This window comes from Anas platyrhynchos, chromosome 1 (genome assembly GCF_047663525.1).
Source record: "Anas platyrhynchos isolate ZD024472 breed Pekin duck chromosome 1, IASCAAS_PekinDuck_T2T, whole genome shotgun sequence".
In the NCBI taxonomy this organism is placed as follows: Eukaryota; Metazoa; Chordata; class Aves; order Anseriformes; family Anatidae; genus Anas; species Anas platyrhynchos.
The window spans coordinates 42439653-42456283 of record NC_092587.1 but is presented as its reverse complement, the minus strand read 5'-3'; positions in this window follow the sequence as shown (position 1 = coordinate 42456283).

Sequence of the window (16631 nt, the reverse complement as noted above, 5' to 3'; positions counted from 1 at the left end):
TTTATTTCAGTATGTTTCATCAAAGCAGGAATAGGATCATAAGTATTGTTTCCCCCACAATCCATTTGTCCATTTGTCCCTTATTCAGAATATCACCTTACATGACAAATGTAACACGGGTACACATTTAAGTACTTCCATTTTTCTGGAGCAGAGCTTTAGCAACCACTAGCTTGCTCAAAGCTCATCTAGGTAGTTATTCCATTGGTTTCACTTTATTTCAGATTCTAACCTTCAGCTCTGTTGATGAATGCCTCCCCCTCCCACCTCAGCTGGGACACGATCCCCCACCTTTAGAAATGAATACTGCATTATGTTGCAAGTTGCATGAATTAAATATATTTTAATTTTTTAAATGAATGGGCAGGCATTCCCATATTATTAGGCATGCACACTATGCTGAGTGTGACAACTTCAAGCTTGTTTGCACAATCTAGGAATTATATTAATATCAACTTGACTGTGGAACCATGTTAATACCTGTACAACAGCTGTGCACAGCTAGCCAAAAGCAGAGTATTTGCCTCATTTCTTGCAGACGTACAGAAGCTTAGGAAAACCACAAAATAAGCTAAAGCTATTTGAAAATCTGAAGCCTGTTTCTCAAAAAAATCCATTTGTTTATAAAGTAATATATTTTCTGAAGTGCCTGAAGTGCCTGAGTTTCCATGCTTATTTTTAGAATTGAAAGTCAGATAAGAAACAAGTAATTTTTGAAGTATTTCTAAATGTTTCAAAGCACTTGTAGGCATAATGCGTCAATTACCATGAATACATATTACACTTTTGAAGGCCAAATACTTCTTGTATAATGATTCTATTGCTGTATTTGATCCATTCATTTAAAAATAAAATCAACCCCCCAGAACATTAGAATTCCCTCAAGGCTCCCTTTCATGATTCTATCCAAATACAGAACATATTTACAAACCGTGCTGTGTGGAGTGGAATAATACATACATACAAGGCCTATGAAGATTTCAAAGCACATCCAATCAAAATTAACAGAATAAACATACACAATACAGTTTAGTTAGCTATATATATATATCATTTAACTTGGTTAAATGTTGGTAGACTGTGGCAATTATCAAAATAAAATAACTTCAGTCATCATGAACTGGCAAGCTAGTCACAAAGCATCTGAAGTTTATGCATTCATTTTGTAATAAACATACCTGGGTCCTTTGCTATCAAATGGTAATTTTTAATGTATGTCTTATAACTTGTCTATAACTTATAACTGTAGCAAAATGTGGTTTTGTGGTCATAATATGAGGAAATCCAATAGCATGTTTGAAGATGTCAGGAAATGCACTGAATTATAATATGCTTCCAGACGGTAAATGAATTTCAGATTTTTATTTCCTTCCTACTGTAATATCATAACTGATACATGATGAAGTACTAAGAGATAAATGGAGATTATAAAAAATAATTACACATCTCAGTGCTAATAGTTTACCGTTTAATCGTTTGGGGAAATCTTAATATATCGTATGCATAGTAATACTACCAAGATAGAAAAGATAGATAAAATTACTACTGTGCAATTCACAAGATTTTTTTTCTGTATCTGGGTTTAACGTCTTAGAAACTCTTGTTCTCTCTCTACTTTCACTGGGCAGCTCTAAATCTTGTAAAGGATTATTTCTTACAAGCAGTAGACTCATGCAGCTTACTACTAGCATTTCTGTTCTCAAATCATCAGAAAAAAATCATCTACTTTACACTAATGAGGGCTTCAATCTCTGAGCTACAAAAAAAAACAAAACAAAACAAAACCACAAAACAGTTGCCACGCAACAAGAACAAGATCAGCAACCTGTAACATCTTCACACACACAAACTGGAGGTGCTGCCACAGCTTGTCTCCTTTGGGCACTTGAGGCTGCTCTACTCTCACTTAACACAGTAGCTCCTAAAGGTGTCTGCTCTTCTTTATCTGCCTATCCAGGGCACTCTAAATGTTATGTTGTTCATGGATGAACTCTGTAACTTAAGTTTGCTTTACAGTTCTTTTATTCTCAGTCATCTCAATCATACAAATAATTTCTTTAAAAGCAGAAAAACATGAATAATGCTTCATTCATATTAATGGATGCCCCTGGCTGCATGTGGAAAGGCAATCAGAAGTGATTAAGATTAATAAGCACAGAGAAACTGAAGTCAAATGGGAACAGAAAAGCTTAAGGTACTTTCTAATTATTTTAAATTAGAAAATGTCAGTATACATAAGACAGAAAACTGAAATTGTACATGAGACAGCACGTTTGATACTGAATTTTTAATCAACACAGAAGAGGTGCTCACCAGTGGGAGGAAAAAAGACAGAACACCCAGGTGGAAAAGGGAGAAAAGAGAATTCCCAGGAATTTAAAGACAAGAGGTGCATTTTTTTTATTATTTTTATTTTTATTTTTTTATTTTTACTAGAAGGGCCTGGTGTGGTTACTGGCTAACATACTCAAAGTACAGTCAATTCCATACATAAAAACAAGAGATCTCCCCTCCCCCCTTCCAAGCCACAACACTCTTCCTCTCACTGAACCAGTACAATCTTTGCAACATGGGATGTACATGTGAATTCAGGTCTCCCACATCCCATGCTGAAAAGGAGCTGTTTCCTCTCTCTCTCTCTCTCCCTCAATGTCTGAATGCTAGCATTACTTAAATACTGAGAAAGAGAGGCACTGACTGTTCTTCACAGGTTTAGGAGATTGGTTGGCTTGCCCAAAGCTTTTTACTTGGCTCATTAAAAAACTGAAATTACATTAAATTATATTGGCTCTTCGAAATTACGCTAAATTTAGAATAGAATAGAATAGAATAGAATAGAATAGAATAGAATAGAATAGAATAGAATAGAATAGAATAGAATAGAATAGTTCACTATGACTGGGAGAATGACTGCATTTCTCCCTCAACATGAACACCTGTTACAAGTTCAGTTATCCACAACATTATGCTCTGAGGCCTCTGCAATTCAGGGCTACATGGCTGCAGAATTTTCCACAGAGTAATTCCCAGTTTTAAAGAACTGTTTTGTAGATTAGTTTCCACGAAAAGCAAAATATGATACTGGTTTACAGGATACAAATGTCTTTAAAAGCAAGAACAGAATGTGTACTGAGGAACTATCTGATAACTTAAAACAATAGTCTGAACTCTGAAAGAAATCTCTGCCAGCCATCTGAGTACCTAGATCTGAGCACCATCTTCCATCTGAGCTCTAGATGCTTTGGTTATGTAACTCCACAACTGCAACTCTGACAAAAAAATAAATAATTTAAAAAAATATATCCAAGAACTGACTCTTTCACTGTGAATGAACGGTTACCTTTTGTTTAATTTGCCTTTCCTGTTGCCTCTTTCTCTGGAAATTTCATCATATTCAATGGACTGAAATGCACATCTGCACAGTTTTGACCCAGGCAAAGCAGAGATGACTGAAGAACAAAATGTGGAACCCAACTGTCAAATGGGGGGAGATGGAGGTCTAAACTGGCAAGGTAACTCATCTGAGGAACAGTTCTGTAGCAGACACCTGCATAGATTACCTAACAGAATTCAGCTGCAAGATCCGTCTTTCTGGATGCTCACAAGAACGTTGTGTACAATGTTGCCAAGACAACACGATGGAAACTGAAGACAGGGGACCAGACCATGCTGCTTGGAGACCACATTAATAAACTCTTCTGCTTAAATAATTGTAGTAGGAAACAATTCATTGAAATATATTACACTGCGTATATTTTTAAACTGAATTAAATGGTACAGGTTTCTGCTTGTATAGTCCTAATAAAATATCAGTATGACCAGTAGTCCTGTGGAAATAGCACTGGCACGGGTTGCCCAGAGAAGCTGTGGATGCTTCATCCCTGGAGGTGTTCAAGGCTACGCTGGATGAGGCCTTGGCCAACCTGGTCAAGTGGGAGGTATTCCTGCCCATGGCAGGTGTGTTGGAACTAGATGATCTTTAAAGTCACTTTCAACCCAAGCCATTCAGTGACTCCATGAAAACTGAAAACATGCACAATCTTCTTAGTTCTGCCTGTTAGTGAGCTGACAGTCAGAAAACTTAAGGCAATTGTATCACAACATGAAACAGTTGATTCTCCAACTTGAACCCCCTATGCTTGCATGCTCTGTAACATAGATTCCTGTAGTATAAAAAGTACACAACCAAGAATAAATAAAAAAATCTCCCCCCAGAATATGTCTCTTGACTGGCATTTTATACACTGCAAATTTATATCTGAATTTTTTATTTGCATCCTGTATTTGTTTAGAAGAAATGGAAATCTTGCTAACTTCTGAAAATGTCAAAAAAGGTGTAGAAGACTCATTTTATTTCCTTCTGCTACAAATAGTGAATAGCTACCATGGAAGCGGCTAGGAATGTTTAACACAAACTTTCAGAGTGTCTGTGCTTCTGCAGCTCTTCACACCTTCACACCTTCATTGCTGTTTTTTTTTTTTGTTTGTTTGTTTGTTTGTTTGTTTTGATTTGAAAGCTAGATCCAAAACGAAGGTAACCCACATTTCTTTGTGTACTGAGACTGCTCCAAAGAATTTGACACAGTGAGTACAACTTAAACATTGTTTAGGTTATTTCAAATAGATTTGGCAAAGTTCCTCGTGAAGCTCCTAGCAGGAATACTGAAATGTAGCATCATTCTCTATAAACATCATCACACACAGAGACTTAGAACAAGGTCTGAAAAACACTTTTCTGTTTTCCTTCACAAAGACTCAAAATACCACAAAACATATGTAAATATGATAAAAAAATCTATCTCTGAGCACAGAAAACTGATTTCTAACACGAAATTTGCAGTGGCTTCCTGAAAAGCTTGGGGTAGTCAAGATACTTGTCTTTCTCAATTTAACGTCTGTCAGACTGGAACAACTTTAGTTACTTCACCAGGGTGTTAAAGGAATTAATTTACTTGTGTTTGCACAATTACTTTGAAGATGAAAATTACTATTTAAATATTAAGTGCCATTTTGTATATATAAGCAAAAACAAAACACCTGTACAAATCCAAAACAAAATTATCCTCTCCCTATGTACAGATGTGTACAGGATCTGAAAGGGCTATTCTTTCATTCACTGCCATGTTTCCAAAGAAAACAGCAAATGCTTAGCAGTCCTTATTTCCTAAAATCCTACATGCCATTTATTGATCTTGTGACATGCATTGCACATCTTTTAAGGTGTGCTTACTATATTTGCAACAAAAATATTCAAATAAAAAAATGTTATTGATGAAGACATTGACACAAATCAAAGCTGTAATCAATTGGGTTTTTCTGGTATAAACACCTTGAAGACCTCTAATGAAAGCTTCCTTTCATTTCAACTGCTTTAATTCACAACGGTTTCATATACTCCATAAATCTTCCAAAGACAAAATGAAAGTCTTAACCTACAATTTCTGAATAGCTGTTTTACATTTCCTTTTCTCTCTCTTTTTTTTTTCATCTTTTTTTTTTTTTTTTTTTTTAATAATTTAGCATGTTAAACTTTTACTTCCTCTCACTCATTTCTGCCTCCAAATAGTGACTCGGTCACCTCTATTCTGCAAAGCTGATTTCTTCCTTACTTAGCTCAGTCATAAGCAAAGTAATAGAAATTACTCCATCTTACAAGAAATACTGATAACACAGATACTAGACTTCTCTCCTCCACCATCTTCTGCCTTAGCCTTATTTGAAAGAGTCAACATCTAAGACTTGCATGAATGTCAACATCTAAGACTTACATGAATAAGACTACAGTATTCAGGTAAAATTAAGATGCCAATATTTCTCACAGTTTTGTTCTTGCTTTGGAAGAATACAGACAAATATCAAATTTGGGAATATGTAATAATTTGCTAGATTATTAGAGGTAAAAAGCATTTTCATATAAAGAAATAAGCCATTAGGTTTCAATCTTGGGACTTTTAAAAAGTGGTTCTCGAAAACTGACTAGCTTTCATGGACCTCCCAAAATTCTCTAGAGTAGACTCCCAGGGGACACTGCTAACTAGCTCCCCACATTGTTCTTTTTATAAGTCTTTGGAAATGATTTTTGTGGAGAAATAATGGCAGCTAAAGCCCTTTTCCTGCATAGACAGAAGCTATTTACTTATAAAAAAATAAATAAATAATGCAATTCTATCAGATAATGACAATCTTATAACAATAGTACTGGAATTCAGCTTATTTGGCTGGATACTCTGGAGCCAATTTTGGCAGAAAAGAAATGCAACACCTGGCAGTAACAACTGATACAATCTCCGTATCTAAATTATACAGCGATATACACCTGAGCAATAAAACCCCCAACAGTCTCAGTCTTCATCACCTTTTATTGGATGTCCTGTCACGCTTTGTTGTCCCTCCTTAAACATCACAAATTCACTTCATGCCCTGTTTAGTATGGCAAGGTCCTCTGTGTCAACTGTAGCTTTCTTAAACATGACTATTTGTACTTAGAAGTGAGACTTTACAGTATATTACTGCATGCTGCCAAGGTTTTGATCTCTGTAACAGTTGTACAGTAACTTTATTCTTGTCATAGCAGATTTTTTGCACTTCTAATTTCCTAACAAGCAACTTAAAATTGCATTTAAACTCATGGATACTCATGACCAAATATCATCATCTAATAAGAAGGTACTAAAGTGAAGAATGATTTATAATCTTGCCCCCACACCTCCAACAAAAAAATAAGCAGTCATCTTCAGGTAGAAACACAGAACTTTGAATTCAGGTTCATGAAGTACAGATGAACAAGAAATAAAAATGGCCAACTATGCTGAGGTGAACCAGTCGTTTATATTCAGTACAGTATCAATAGTATATGTCTGGTTTTATAATAGAGTTTGTGACAGCAATGCGTACTATTTATCTTATTTGATTCTTATCACCAAAAAAAAAAAAAAAAGTCTAAGCTGAACTAGTTCTCTAGGCTTCTATAGTCCACAAAAAGAGTAAGAGGCAACTTTAGAGAGTAATTTACTTTTGGAGCTTCAAGTAGCCCAACAACTGACCCTGGCATAAAAACTACTCCAAAATACCCCTTACCTTTCTTTGCAACACACTCCTCCAAAGGACCACCTCCATCAAAAAAAAAAAAAAAAAAAAAATAAAATCAGACCATGTGTCTGAGCGTATTGTCCAAACACTTCCTGAAATTTGGCAGGCTCTGTGCCATGACCACTTCCCTGAGTAGACTGTTCCAGTGCCTGACCACCTGTTTGGTGAAAAAACTTTTCCTGATGTCCAGCCTGACCGTCCCCTGTAGCAGCTTCAAGCCGTTCTCTCGGGTCGTATTGCTGGTCACCAGGGAAAAGCTGCCTCTCCATTCCCCCTTGTGAGGAAGGTGTAGATCACAATAAGGATTCTCCTCAGCCTCCTCTTCTCTATTTCAACTGCCTTTTCATCCTGGTTGGGCAGTCTGTAGCAGACTCCCATGACACCTGCCTGGTTGGCCCTCCCCCATTCTTACCCATAAACACTCAACCTGATTGTCACCATCATTAAGCTCAAGACAGTCAAAACACTCCCTAACACACAGTGCTAGGCCACCACCTCCCCTTCTGAGCCTATCTCTTCTGAAGAGCCTACAGCCACCCATTACAGCACTCCAGTTGTGCAAGTCATCCCACCATGTTTCTGTGATGGCAGCTATATCCATTTTCCTGCTGCACAATGGCTTCCAGATCCTCCTGTTTGTTTCCCATGCTGTGTGCATTGGTGTTTCAGTTGGTTTAGTGATTCCATCACCTTTCTAGGGGGAGAAGCTCTAATTGCTACATGACCTTTTCTCAGGCCCTTCCATGATTTCTAACCCATCAATATCCCTTGTGTCTTTGCTGTCACATGGCTCTCCATCCCCTACCTGGCCTGGGACAGCAGACTGAAGGGCCTTGCTAGCACACTGTCCTGCAGCCACTGTCATATCACGCTCTGGATTATCTCTAGTGAGCCTATTTTTATCCCTTTCCTCCTTCAAATCTAGTTTAAAGATCTCTCAGTGAGCCCTGCTAACTCCTGAGCAAAACCCCTTTCCACCTTTGAGATTGGTGAACCCCACTGTTGCGAGCAGGCCTGGGGTCATGTAAAACAACTTGTGATCAAAAAACAAAACAAAGTTCTGCCAACAACACCAAGCTTGGAGCCAGGGATTGATCTGCTGTCATTTCCTGCTTCTCCTCTCATCATTCCCTGCAACTGAAGAGAGAGAGGACAAAGCTACTCGTAGTCCTGATCCCTTGAGTTGTCCCAAAGCCCTGAAGTCTTTCTTGATTGCCCTTGCACTTCCTGTTGGAACTTCCAGGTTACTCTGGAGTATGTATTTTCATACGAGGTACAGATAAAATATACAAAACCTTAAAGCAAATGTGTAAGCAAGCAGCTTTTACATCAAAGAAGCACAGTGAAAATATTCAAAGATAATTAGAAGATAATGAGTGTGTCTCCAATTAGTATCTTGCACACAAATGCATTTTCTTTGAAAGCACAAGCCATTGCTGACAATAACAGCTAATAGCTAAGTGGGAGTTACAGAACAGATAAAAGTTTATGATGGAAGAAAGCAAAATATTGTATAAGTAAAAACCAAAAACTGTATTTTTCCAAAGTTTTTTAAGACTCATGTTTACATTCAGGACACTCCTGTTAAGCACTGTTAAATTTACATTGCATTGTATATCCTGTAACTAGGCATGCTAAACACAAAATTTCAGCTTTGATTTAAAAATTAAATTTATGAACTTATTGACTTTATAAACTGTTGAAAAACTCTGTTAAGTGTTCTTGTTTTAAAAACAGGGCTAGCAATACCCTAATATCTTAAAAGGCTTGCCAAAAAGTTAAATCAATGTGTTTTCCTCTAGACCAAAACCAGAATTCCTCCTTTTGAATTCCCTGCTTTAATAATCAGGCCTGGATCTGCAGGCTCTAGAGCAATCCTATGTTGTGGGAAGGACAGGGACCAGCTCTTTGGGCAACTTATGGTTCAAATCCATCAAAAAGGATACAAGAGCAAAGTGCCATAAGCCTAACAAAGTCTGAGAATATGAAATTATTTTCTCCTATCAAACACTATAATGAGAGAGATAGCAATGGTTATAAAATGTCCTGCTGTGAACAAATCTTTACAATCCACTTAAAACTTCACAGCATGTCAATGTACCTATTATTGCAATTGTCTATCACTGCAACACATTTAATGGGGAAGAAGGATCTTAAAACCTCTCTAAGTAAACATGTTCTATGTTGTCATTTTGAAAACCTACACTCCTAACATATATTTCAGTTCAATCCAGATTTTCGACCTTATTCAAGAGTCCAGTGGACTGGATGTGAAGTACCCCCCTAATGCAGGGGACAGATCAAGGTCCCTAGTGGCCCTAGCACAACCTAAGATGTTCATCACAGTACGTACCTTTTCATATTCCAAGCACAGAAGAAACCACATTACCCCAGAGCAGGAGCGTTCACATGGGTAATGATCTCAGTTACATTATTCAAGATTAAAAGACAATAAAAGTGTTTTTAACTCTGAAATATATATACCAGTTTTTACTGGCAAAGAAAATCTCTGCATCACATTAAATAAGCTTCCCCTCTCCCTGCCCCCACCTTTTTCTTTTTTTCCTGAAAAAAAAAAATGAGGAGGTTAATTTGTACTTCTTTAGAGAAACTGGAAATAAAGAACTCTTACTAATTCTTAATGCACCCGGAGACTGTAGACACTTACATATGTAATAAATAAATAATTAAATAAATTGAGATATTTTATTTTCTCTCCTTTGGTGTCTTTGTTTGTTCTTTTCCACTGAACAGATTTTACCTTGTTCGTGACAATCCAAGCACTTGAGGTTTGGGTGACAGAGCCAGAAATGCAGAACATTAAGAGCAGCTCAGCTCCTTCTCCCAATGCAGGTGAAGGGGAGCTCCACAAAGACTCTTCATGAATTCAGCTCAAGACTCCAATAGGAATGGCCATACATAAACTTTAATAGCACAGAGTAGGGGGTAGCAGAGAGCACTGCATACTGTACTTCAATTGTCCTAGATTCTGAGTCTTAATCACATCTCTAGCAGCACGTGCGAGACATGAATTATGTGAGAAAGCATTTCTTTCTAACAGCTTTGAATTTGCTACTTTAATTTCACATCCCCTTGTTCCTGTGTTATGTTTCTGTGTGAGATAGAAACTAGCAGTTACTAATTGACTGTATATCCATTATTTCTGAACAGATTTTAGGCAGCCTTGTATTTCTTTCTAAAGCAAGCACATTAATATCTGTTATCAGATGAACATGCTTCAGTCTCCAGACTCTCTCAGTATAAAATGGCAGAACATTCACAACTGACCTAAGGCAAAGAAAGCCAATTACACTATGGAACACAAGCTACAAATTTTTACTTGTATCTTAATCTAATCTGCAGTGTTATTGCCTCATTTCGTGCACAACTGTCAGTTGTCAGTCATTTGGAAATCAGACCTAAACAGTTCATAAGAATTAAGTCAATTAAAAGATGAAGTGTGATTCCAAACGGGAAGAGTCAATAGGTCGACGTTACAGAGTTACCTTGTGAAGATGAGAACAGATTCCACAAGCCAACCAGAATACACTCAGGTCATGGAATTTGGGTGTTCGCTGCTTTTCAAACACAACAGGCAGCAATATGATTAGATGGCCAGCTTAACAGCACTGTGAGTTATCAAAAAAACAGGCCTGCTACAGATCCTGTAGCAATATGTGGTTGAACAGGGCTTTTATCCTGTAGTAATACAAATTACAAATCTCTTTTGGTGTTTAGCATAAGTCATGTTTAAGACTCAGGTGATGTTTTGAAAGCAAACAAATTTCAAGATTTGATTCCAAAAGCCAACAAGGATTTTGAAGCAGGCACACCTTTGGAAACATCACACATAATTTTGTGCAGTTGTCAACATTAGTTTTTAACAGGGACTTATTTAACTTATTTCAAAAGAACAAAAATCTGTCCATCATTCAATTTACTCCTGTAAATCAAATACTCCCTTGTATGCTGGAAGCTGGCATTGTCCACCACCCCTGTACCTTAACAGCAGTAGTCTTTTTTTTTTTTTTTTTTTTTTTTTTAAATCGGATTTAAAAATAAATCGCCTTAACCTATTTCAGTTTTTAATAGAAGTTTTCAGGAATTAAAAGTAACATGGTGGTACCCTCTTTCAGGAATGCATTCCTAACCATTTGACTTAGAGTCTCTAGAGTAAATAGGAATACATTTTACCCCAGGTGGGAGAAAGACATCCCACTTCACAGAGTCTGCACCAAATAATGGAGAAGGATGTATCATAGATCGAGAGTATCAAGTAAAAGTAAGTCTTAATCCAAACTGAAACAGAAAATTATCTTGACCTTGGATGGAAAAGTCCATCTAAATAAAACCCAAAAGCAAGAATTTTCCTAGAAAGAAAATTTCAATCATCTGCTCGATTTGATTTTTTAAGAACTGAAGCTTAACCTATAAAATAACACTCACTGTAACTAGCTGGACATTAGTATTGAAATCATTATAGGATAGCCAGTCTAATTTAAGCACCTTTCCCAGTTCAATAATATACACCACAGTATCACACATAGCCAGGAAGTTAGAGCCATGACTAGATGTTTACAGTAAGATAATCCTTATCTAACGTGGAAGGAAAGGCATGTAGAAGACTGTCAGCACTACACTAAGAAGACTTATAGCACTACACTGGGATTCAGAGAACAGTCACCAGACTTGCCTTTTTTACCCACAGGTGCAAAAGGCTTTGGATGTTGAATAAAACTGACTAAAGACAATCCACAAGAATACTAGATACTAACTGCTTCACTAGAGGAGAAGTTGCATACCAAGGGATTGCACAGCCCAAAGCTGCATTAATTATGAGATGAATAAATCTGTGCACAAATGGGGAAGCTCATGAACTACACACTGAGTAGGACTGATGAAATACCTCTGGGGCAACTGCTATCAGCATAGGGACTCTAACTTGCCTGTAATTCTTTGGTCAGAAAATGCAATAACTTACAGAGCAGGTTAGCAGATTTTCTAGTCAATTATTACTCTAATTACACACTGACTCATTTTAGCCACTGCCTAAAAAAATGCTGAGGAATAGCAATTAAATTTTCTAGCATCTGTATCATTTTCTTGTCACTAAACATCATAGAAGAATAGGGCATTAGGGTCCCAAATGAGTTTGTTCCCCATTTCATGGAAGGGAAACGATTGATGACAACACTCAACATAGATGGAAGAAAGTAATGATGAACTTGTAATGAATACCTGAGGAATAAATCCAACTTATTGATAAACAAAACTTCCCAGAGCAATTATGAGAGTGGATGTCTAATTAAGCTACATGGCTTTACATCTTCCTTTTCTCTTTGGAGAAGTGTGATAAAAGATGTTCACGACTGAATACTGCCTACAATCTGACATGGCCCTTGTTTGATGTTGAGCAAATTATTCAGGTCCAAGACTGTATCTGGTCTAAAACCACATATTTTTCTTTTTTAGAATATTTGGCATACCGTGCTGAAATGTGATTTATAGAAGTACTAAACACTCACAGATGTATCAAGTCAGTGTGAGAGGCATTTTAACCACAAAATACTAATAATGTATGTTAACCATATGATTCTAAAAACTCAGAAATAGTGGTAGTTCAATGGCTCAGTCTGAGTATGCAAAATTAATAGAAGACTTTGACCTTAATCTCTCTGTGCCTCAGCTTCTCATCTGCAAAACACGGATAATACCACTCTCTCGTCTCACAAGGGATTTGTGAGGATGAACTCAGTCATGACGTTGAAGCATGAGGTAGCACAGTGATAAACACTTTAAAAACAGCATGAAATAGCAACATATAACCATAAGCAGTAACTAAATTTTAGGGAGATAAATATTGACTAGCTGCTGATTAAATGAACACTGAAGATCCTGTGAACTCAGAGAAGTGGGAGGTCATGTGGGAAAACAGTACGGGATCATGTAATCCAAGTCTGTATTACAGGGTATGAGCACAGTGGAGTAAAATGAAGGTTGAGTAAGCAATCTTAACCCACTAAGAATTCTTAACCTTAGAGTCTTCTTTTTAATGAGCAATTAAAGAATCATCTTTTTAATAGCTTGCCTTTCCTCCAAACTATCAATATAAATTCACAAGCAAATACACGTACACTTAGACTATATTTGAATTCTGCTATACAGAGGTGGGCAAAGCCCCAGACATTGCTATTCTTAGCTCATCCAGTCTGCTTCTGTAAGAAACCGCTTCCAGTGTATCCTTAGTTCACCTTTTCAGAGACTACTGCTTTCCCAGGGCTGCCTCAGGGTCCTGCTGATGGATTGCTCTAATTGCAGTTGGTGAAGTAAAGAGGGCAGCTACTTCATGCTCTGCTAGCACGCGGAAATAGGCACCAGCATCTGGCATTCCCACAGGCTTCCCCTATGGAGAGAATAATTTAAAATGTCACAGGATAAAAATATTTCATAATTCCTTGACAGTCCAAGGCTTGCACATGTAATAGTAGCAGTAACACAGCAACTGAAGTAATTTCAAGTAAGACTTTAAAGAAGGATTTGTTAAAAATAATTATACAGTAAGTGTACTCACTTGCAGGAATAAATTTCACAAGCTTTGGGCACAATCTCTTGAATGACCAAAGGACAAACTAGCTGCTACTGAGAAAAATAGGACAAATGGACAAGCAAATGAAAAGACAGCCTCAAACAGCTTTTATTACACTGCCAGCAGAGGGAGGCATTCCTTCATTTGTCCGTACTGTGAAACGGGCTGTAAAACGTTCAGAGTCCCACAGAACTAAGAGTCTCCGGATACAGTGGTACTTCAACCATATACCCCTTGCACAGGGCTGCAGCTCGTAACACCAGCTTTTTGTCACTTAGAATTTGTCTCTCGTTTCTGGAAAAATTCCCACTCAGCTGCTTACAATTGGCTTATTGACATCGTTGTGCTGCTACCGCATGCGAAAACTGGAGAGAACCCAAAGACCCCTTTAACTGTGTTAGTGTGGTATCTGTTATTTTTTGTTTGGTTTGGTTTTAGAAAACTAAACATTGTCTTGAGCTACAGGGTATAGTCAGGAAAATTGTAAACAGAAGTAATTGGACATGACAAATTGTCCACTGGTAAATAATAATATTAACAAAAAATAATCAAAAATATTTTTCTGTGGTGCTGCAAATATGAAAAGCAGTCAGCACAGGATCACCTAACAATAGTCTTTCTGTATGTGTTACTGGAATGAACGAATTGCTCCATACGTATATCAAAATGATGAAAAGATGTTGTTAAAGTGGAATGATCTTTAGCTGTACAGGTATTGTTATATAACCTTTTCACTAGAAAGGCCAAGCTTGGAAGATGAACTTTGACAAAGCACACAAACAAGATAGGAGAGACAAACGCTTTTCATAATGCAAAACAGCTTTGTCAATGCGTTATGCAGGAAGCCATGAATAAAGAGAAAGTTTCACCACTGAAAATGTCACCAATTTTACAGCAGTTTACCATTCACAAAACAAATTTATACCTCCACCAACTTTGTGTAAATGCAAATTTGGAGCGTGTCCTTCCCAACAAGTGTCACCCATGTTCATGTATTTTATTACTTTCAAGAGCTGCAGGCACAACTTTGAATTCTTTACCAGCTACAGGCAGTACGGTCTGGAGATCTGCCAGTAACGTTCAAGAAACATTTATTTTTTTACTTTTTTCCTCTAAAGCAGCACATTTGCAATAAGAAAAACACAATACAACAGATAGGTTAATAGGTTCAGTGAAAAAGAAAGTAACATGCAAAACTCTAATTAATACTTTTCAATTTGCTAAGATGCAAATGGAACACAGGCATTTGAATACCTTGAAGAGTTTACTAAATCCCGTATTTTCATTGCAGTAAGAAGGCACTAATAGTAAATGCCTTTACCAAAACACACACAAATCAGGTTTGTTGCCCCATTCCAAAACAGCAAACTGCCTGCTGGCTTCCAGGACTTTGTCCCTTTCCAGCTGCAAGAGCAACAATGATCAGCTGGCAATTTCCAGAGTGCAGGATGCCCGGCCAAGGATGGATACCTACTGCTGGCTTTGCAGCCCTACAGTGAGCTACTGCTGCTGAGAGCAGTGCCACAGCGGAGGTTGGCCACAAAAGGAAAAAAAGCAGGGCAAACCAGAAGGCACAACTGAAGAGTCTCTTTTTTTTAAAAAAAAAAAAAAGGATAGAGGAGGTGATGAGTGATGAGAAGCAAATGAAGAGAGTATAAACAAAAACAAAACAAAACCAACCAACCAACCAACCAACCAACAACAAAAAAAGAATTCACAGCCAAAGAAGTAGGGAGGAGTATCGTTAATGCCAAAAACTTTCTTTTTACTAATAACCTGTCCTAGATTCCCAAAGAGGCATGCAAAAGATTTGTGTACTGATTTTTTTTTGTTTGTTCCATATAACACACAGTTCCAAAGAAAAACCCTTCATCAGATTTTCTGTCCTTAAGATTTCTCACACACATCTTCATTGTAACTTTCATGTTACGATGTCATCCAAGTGTTCATCAGTATTTGTGGATGAACCTCTTTATTCAAGTTCATGTTATCTCCATATAATATTCACTATACCTGCAATAATCTCTGAAGGAGTTAAACATTGCATCACTAAAACAAATGGACTTTGAGCAAAAAATTCCAAATTTCCATAAAATTCTCATTAACTAATTAAGGAATTGAACTAGTACCACTTGTAGTCCTCTTGGACAGCAAACAAAAACCTAACTGTGAGGCAAACTGAAATTGATTACTTTGCCTATAATAACGTAGCTTGCAATTCTTAAGCAAATGAAAATTTCCAGAGCCCCTACAAATGCTGTGTCTGGCCTCTAGTACACCCAACTCCCCCCTCTGGGCTTGGATGCACGTGTTCCAGGCCAGGATTGCTATGGTGGGGCTGTGTAACCTGTGGTGAGAGAGCTGCAAAGAGCTGCGAGGAGCTTCCTTCGTTTCAGAGGCAACGCACGCTCAGGCCTGGGCCCTTGGTGCCTGGCCAAGCCATGCAGCAGCACTGCTTGGGCCTTGCACCTCCAGCAAGCTCCAGCTAGCCCAAACTCCGACCTCAGCTTCACTTTGGAGAAGTGCAATTCTCAGATAGAGGAGAAAAACAAGTAAAACAACAAAGAACTGTGGAAGTAAAGGAATAGAAATTTCTCCTGACAGTCAATTGGAAATAGTTCCCAATAAGGCAACACTTAAAAGTTTCATTTAGGGAAAAAAAAATCTGGCCTAGCTGCAAAATATTCTTACTGATTCTGCAGAAAATGCTCTCCAGTGCCTTGGCAGATGTTCACAGTTTAGCAAATGCATAAACAAAAACTGACGTAGGCAAAACAAATCTGAGACAGAGCAAATTAATTTCAGATCACAAAAAAACTACAAATAAAATCACCAAATTGTGTTATCATTTATCATACAAAAAATGGTAAAGAGTACTGAAAGATGCCATGAGAGGCCTATTATCACATGCAGTTTTGATTTTTAAAAAGTCACTGCTATAAAAAGTACAGCGCAA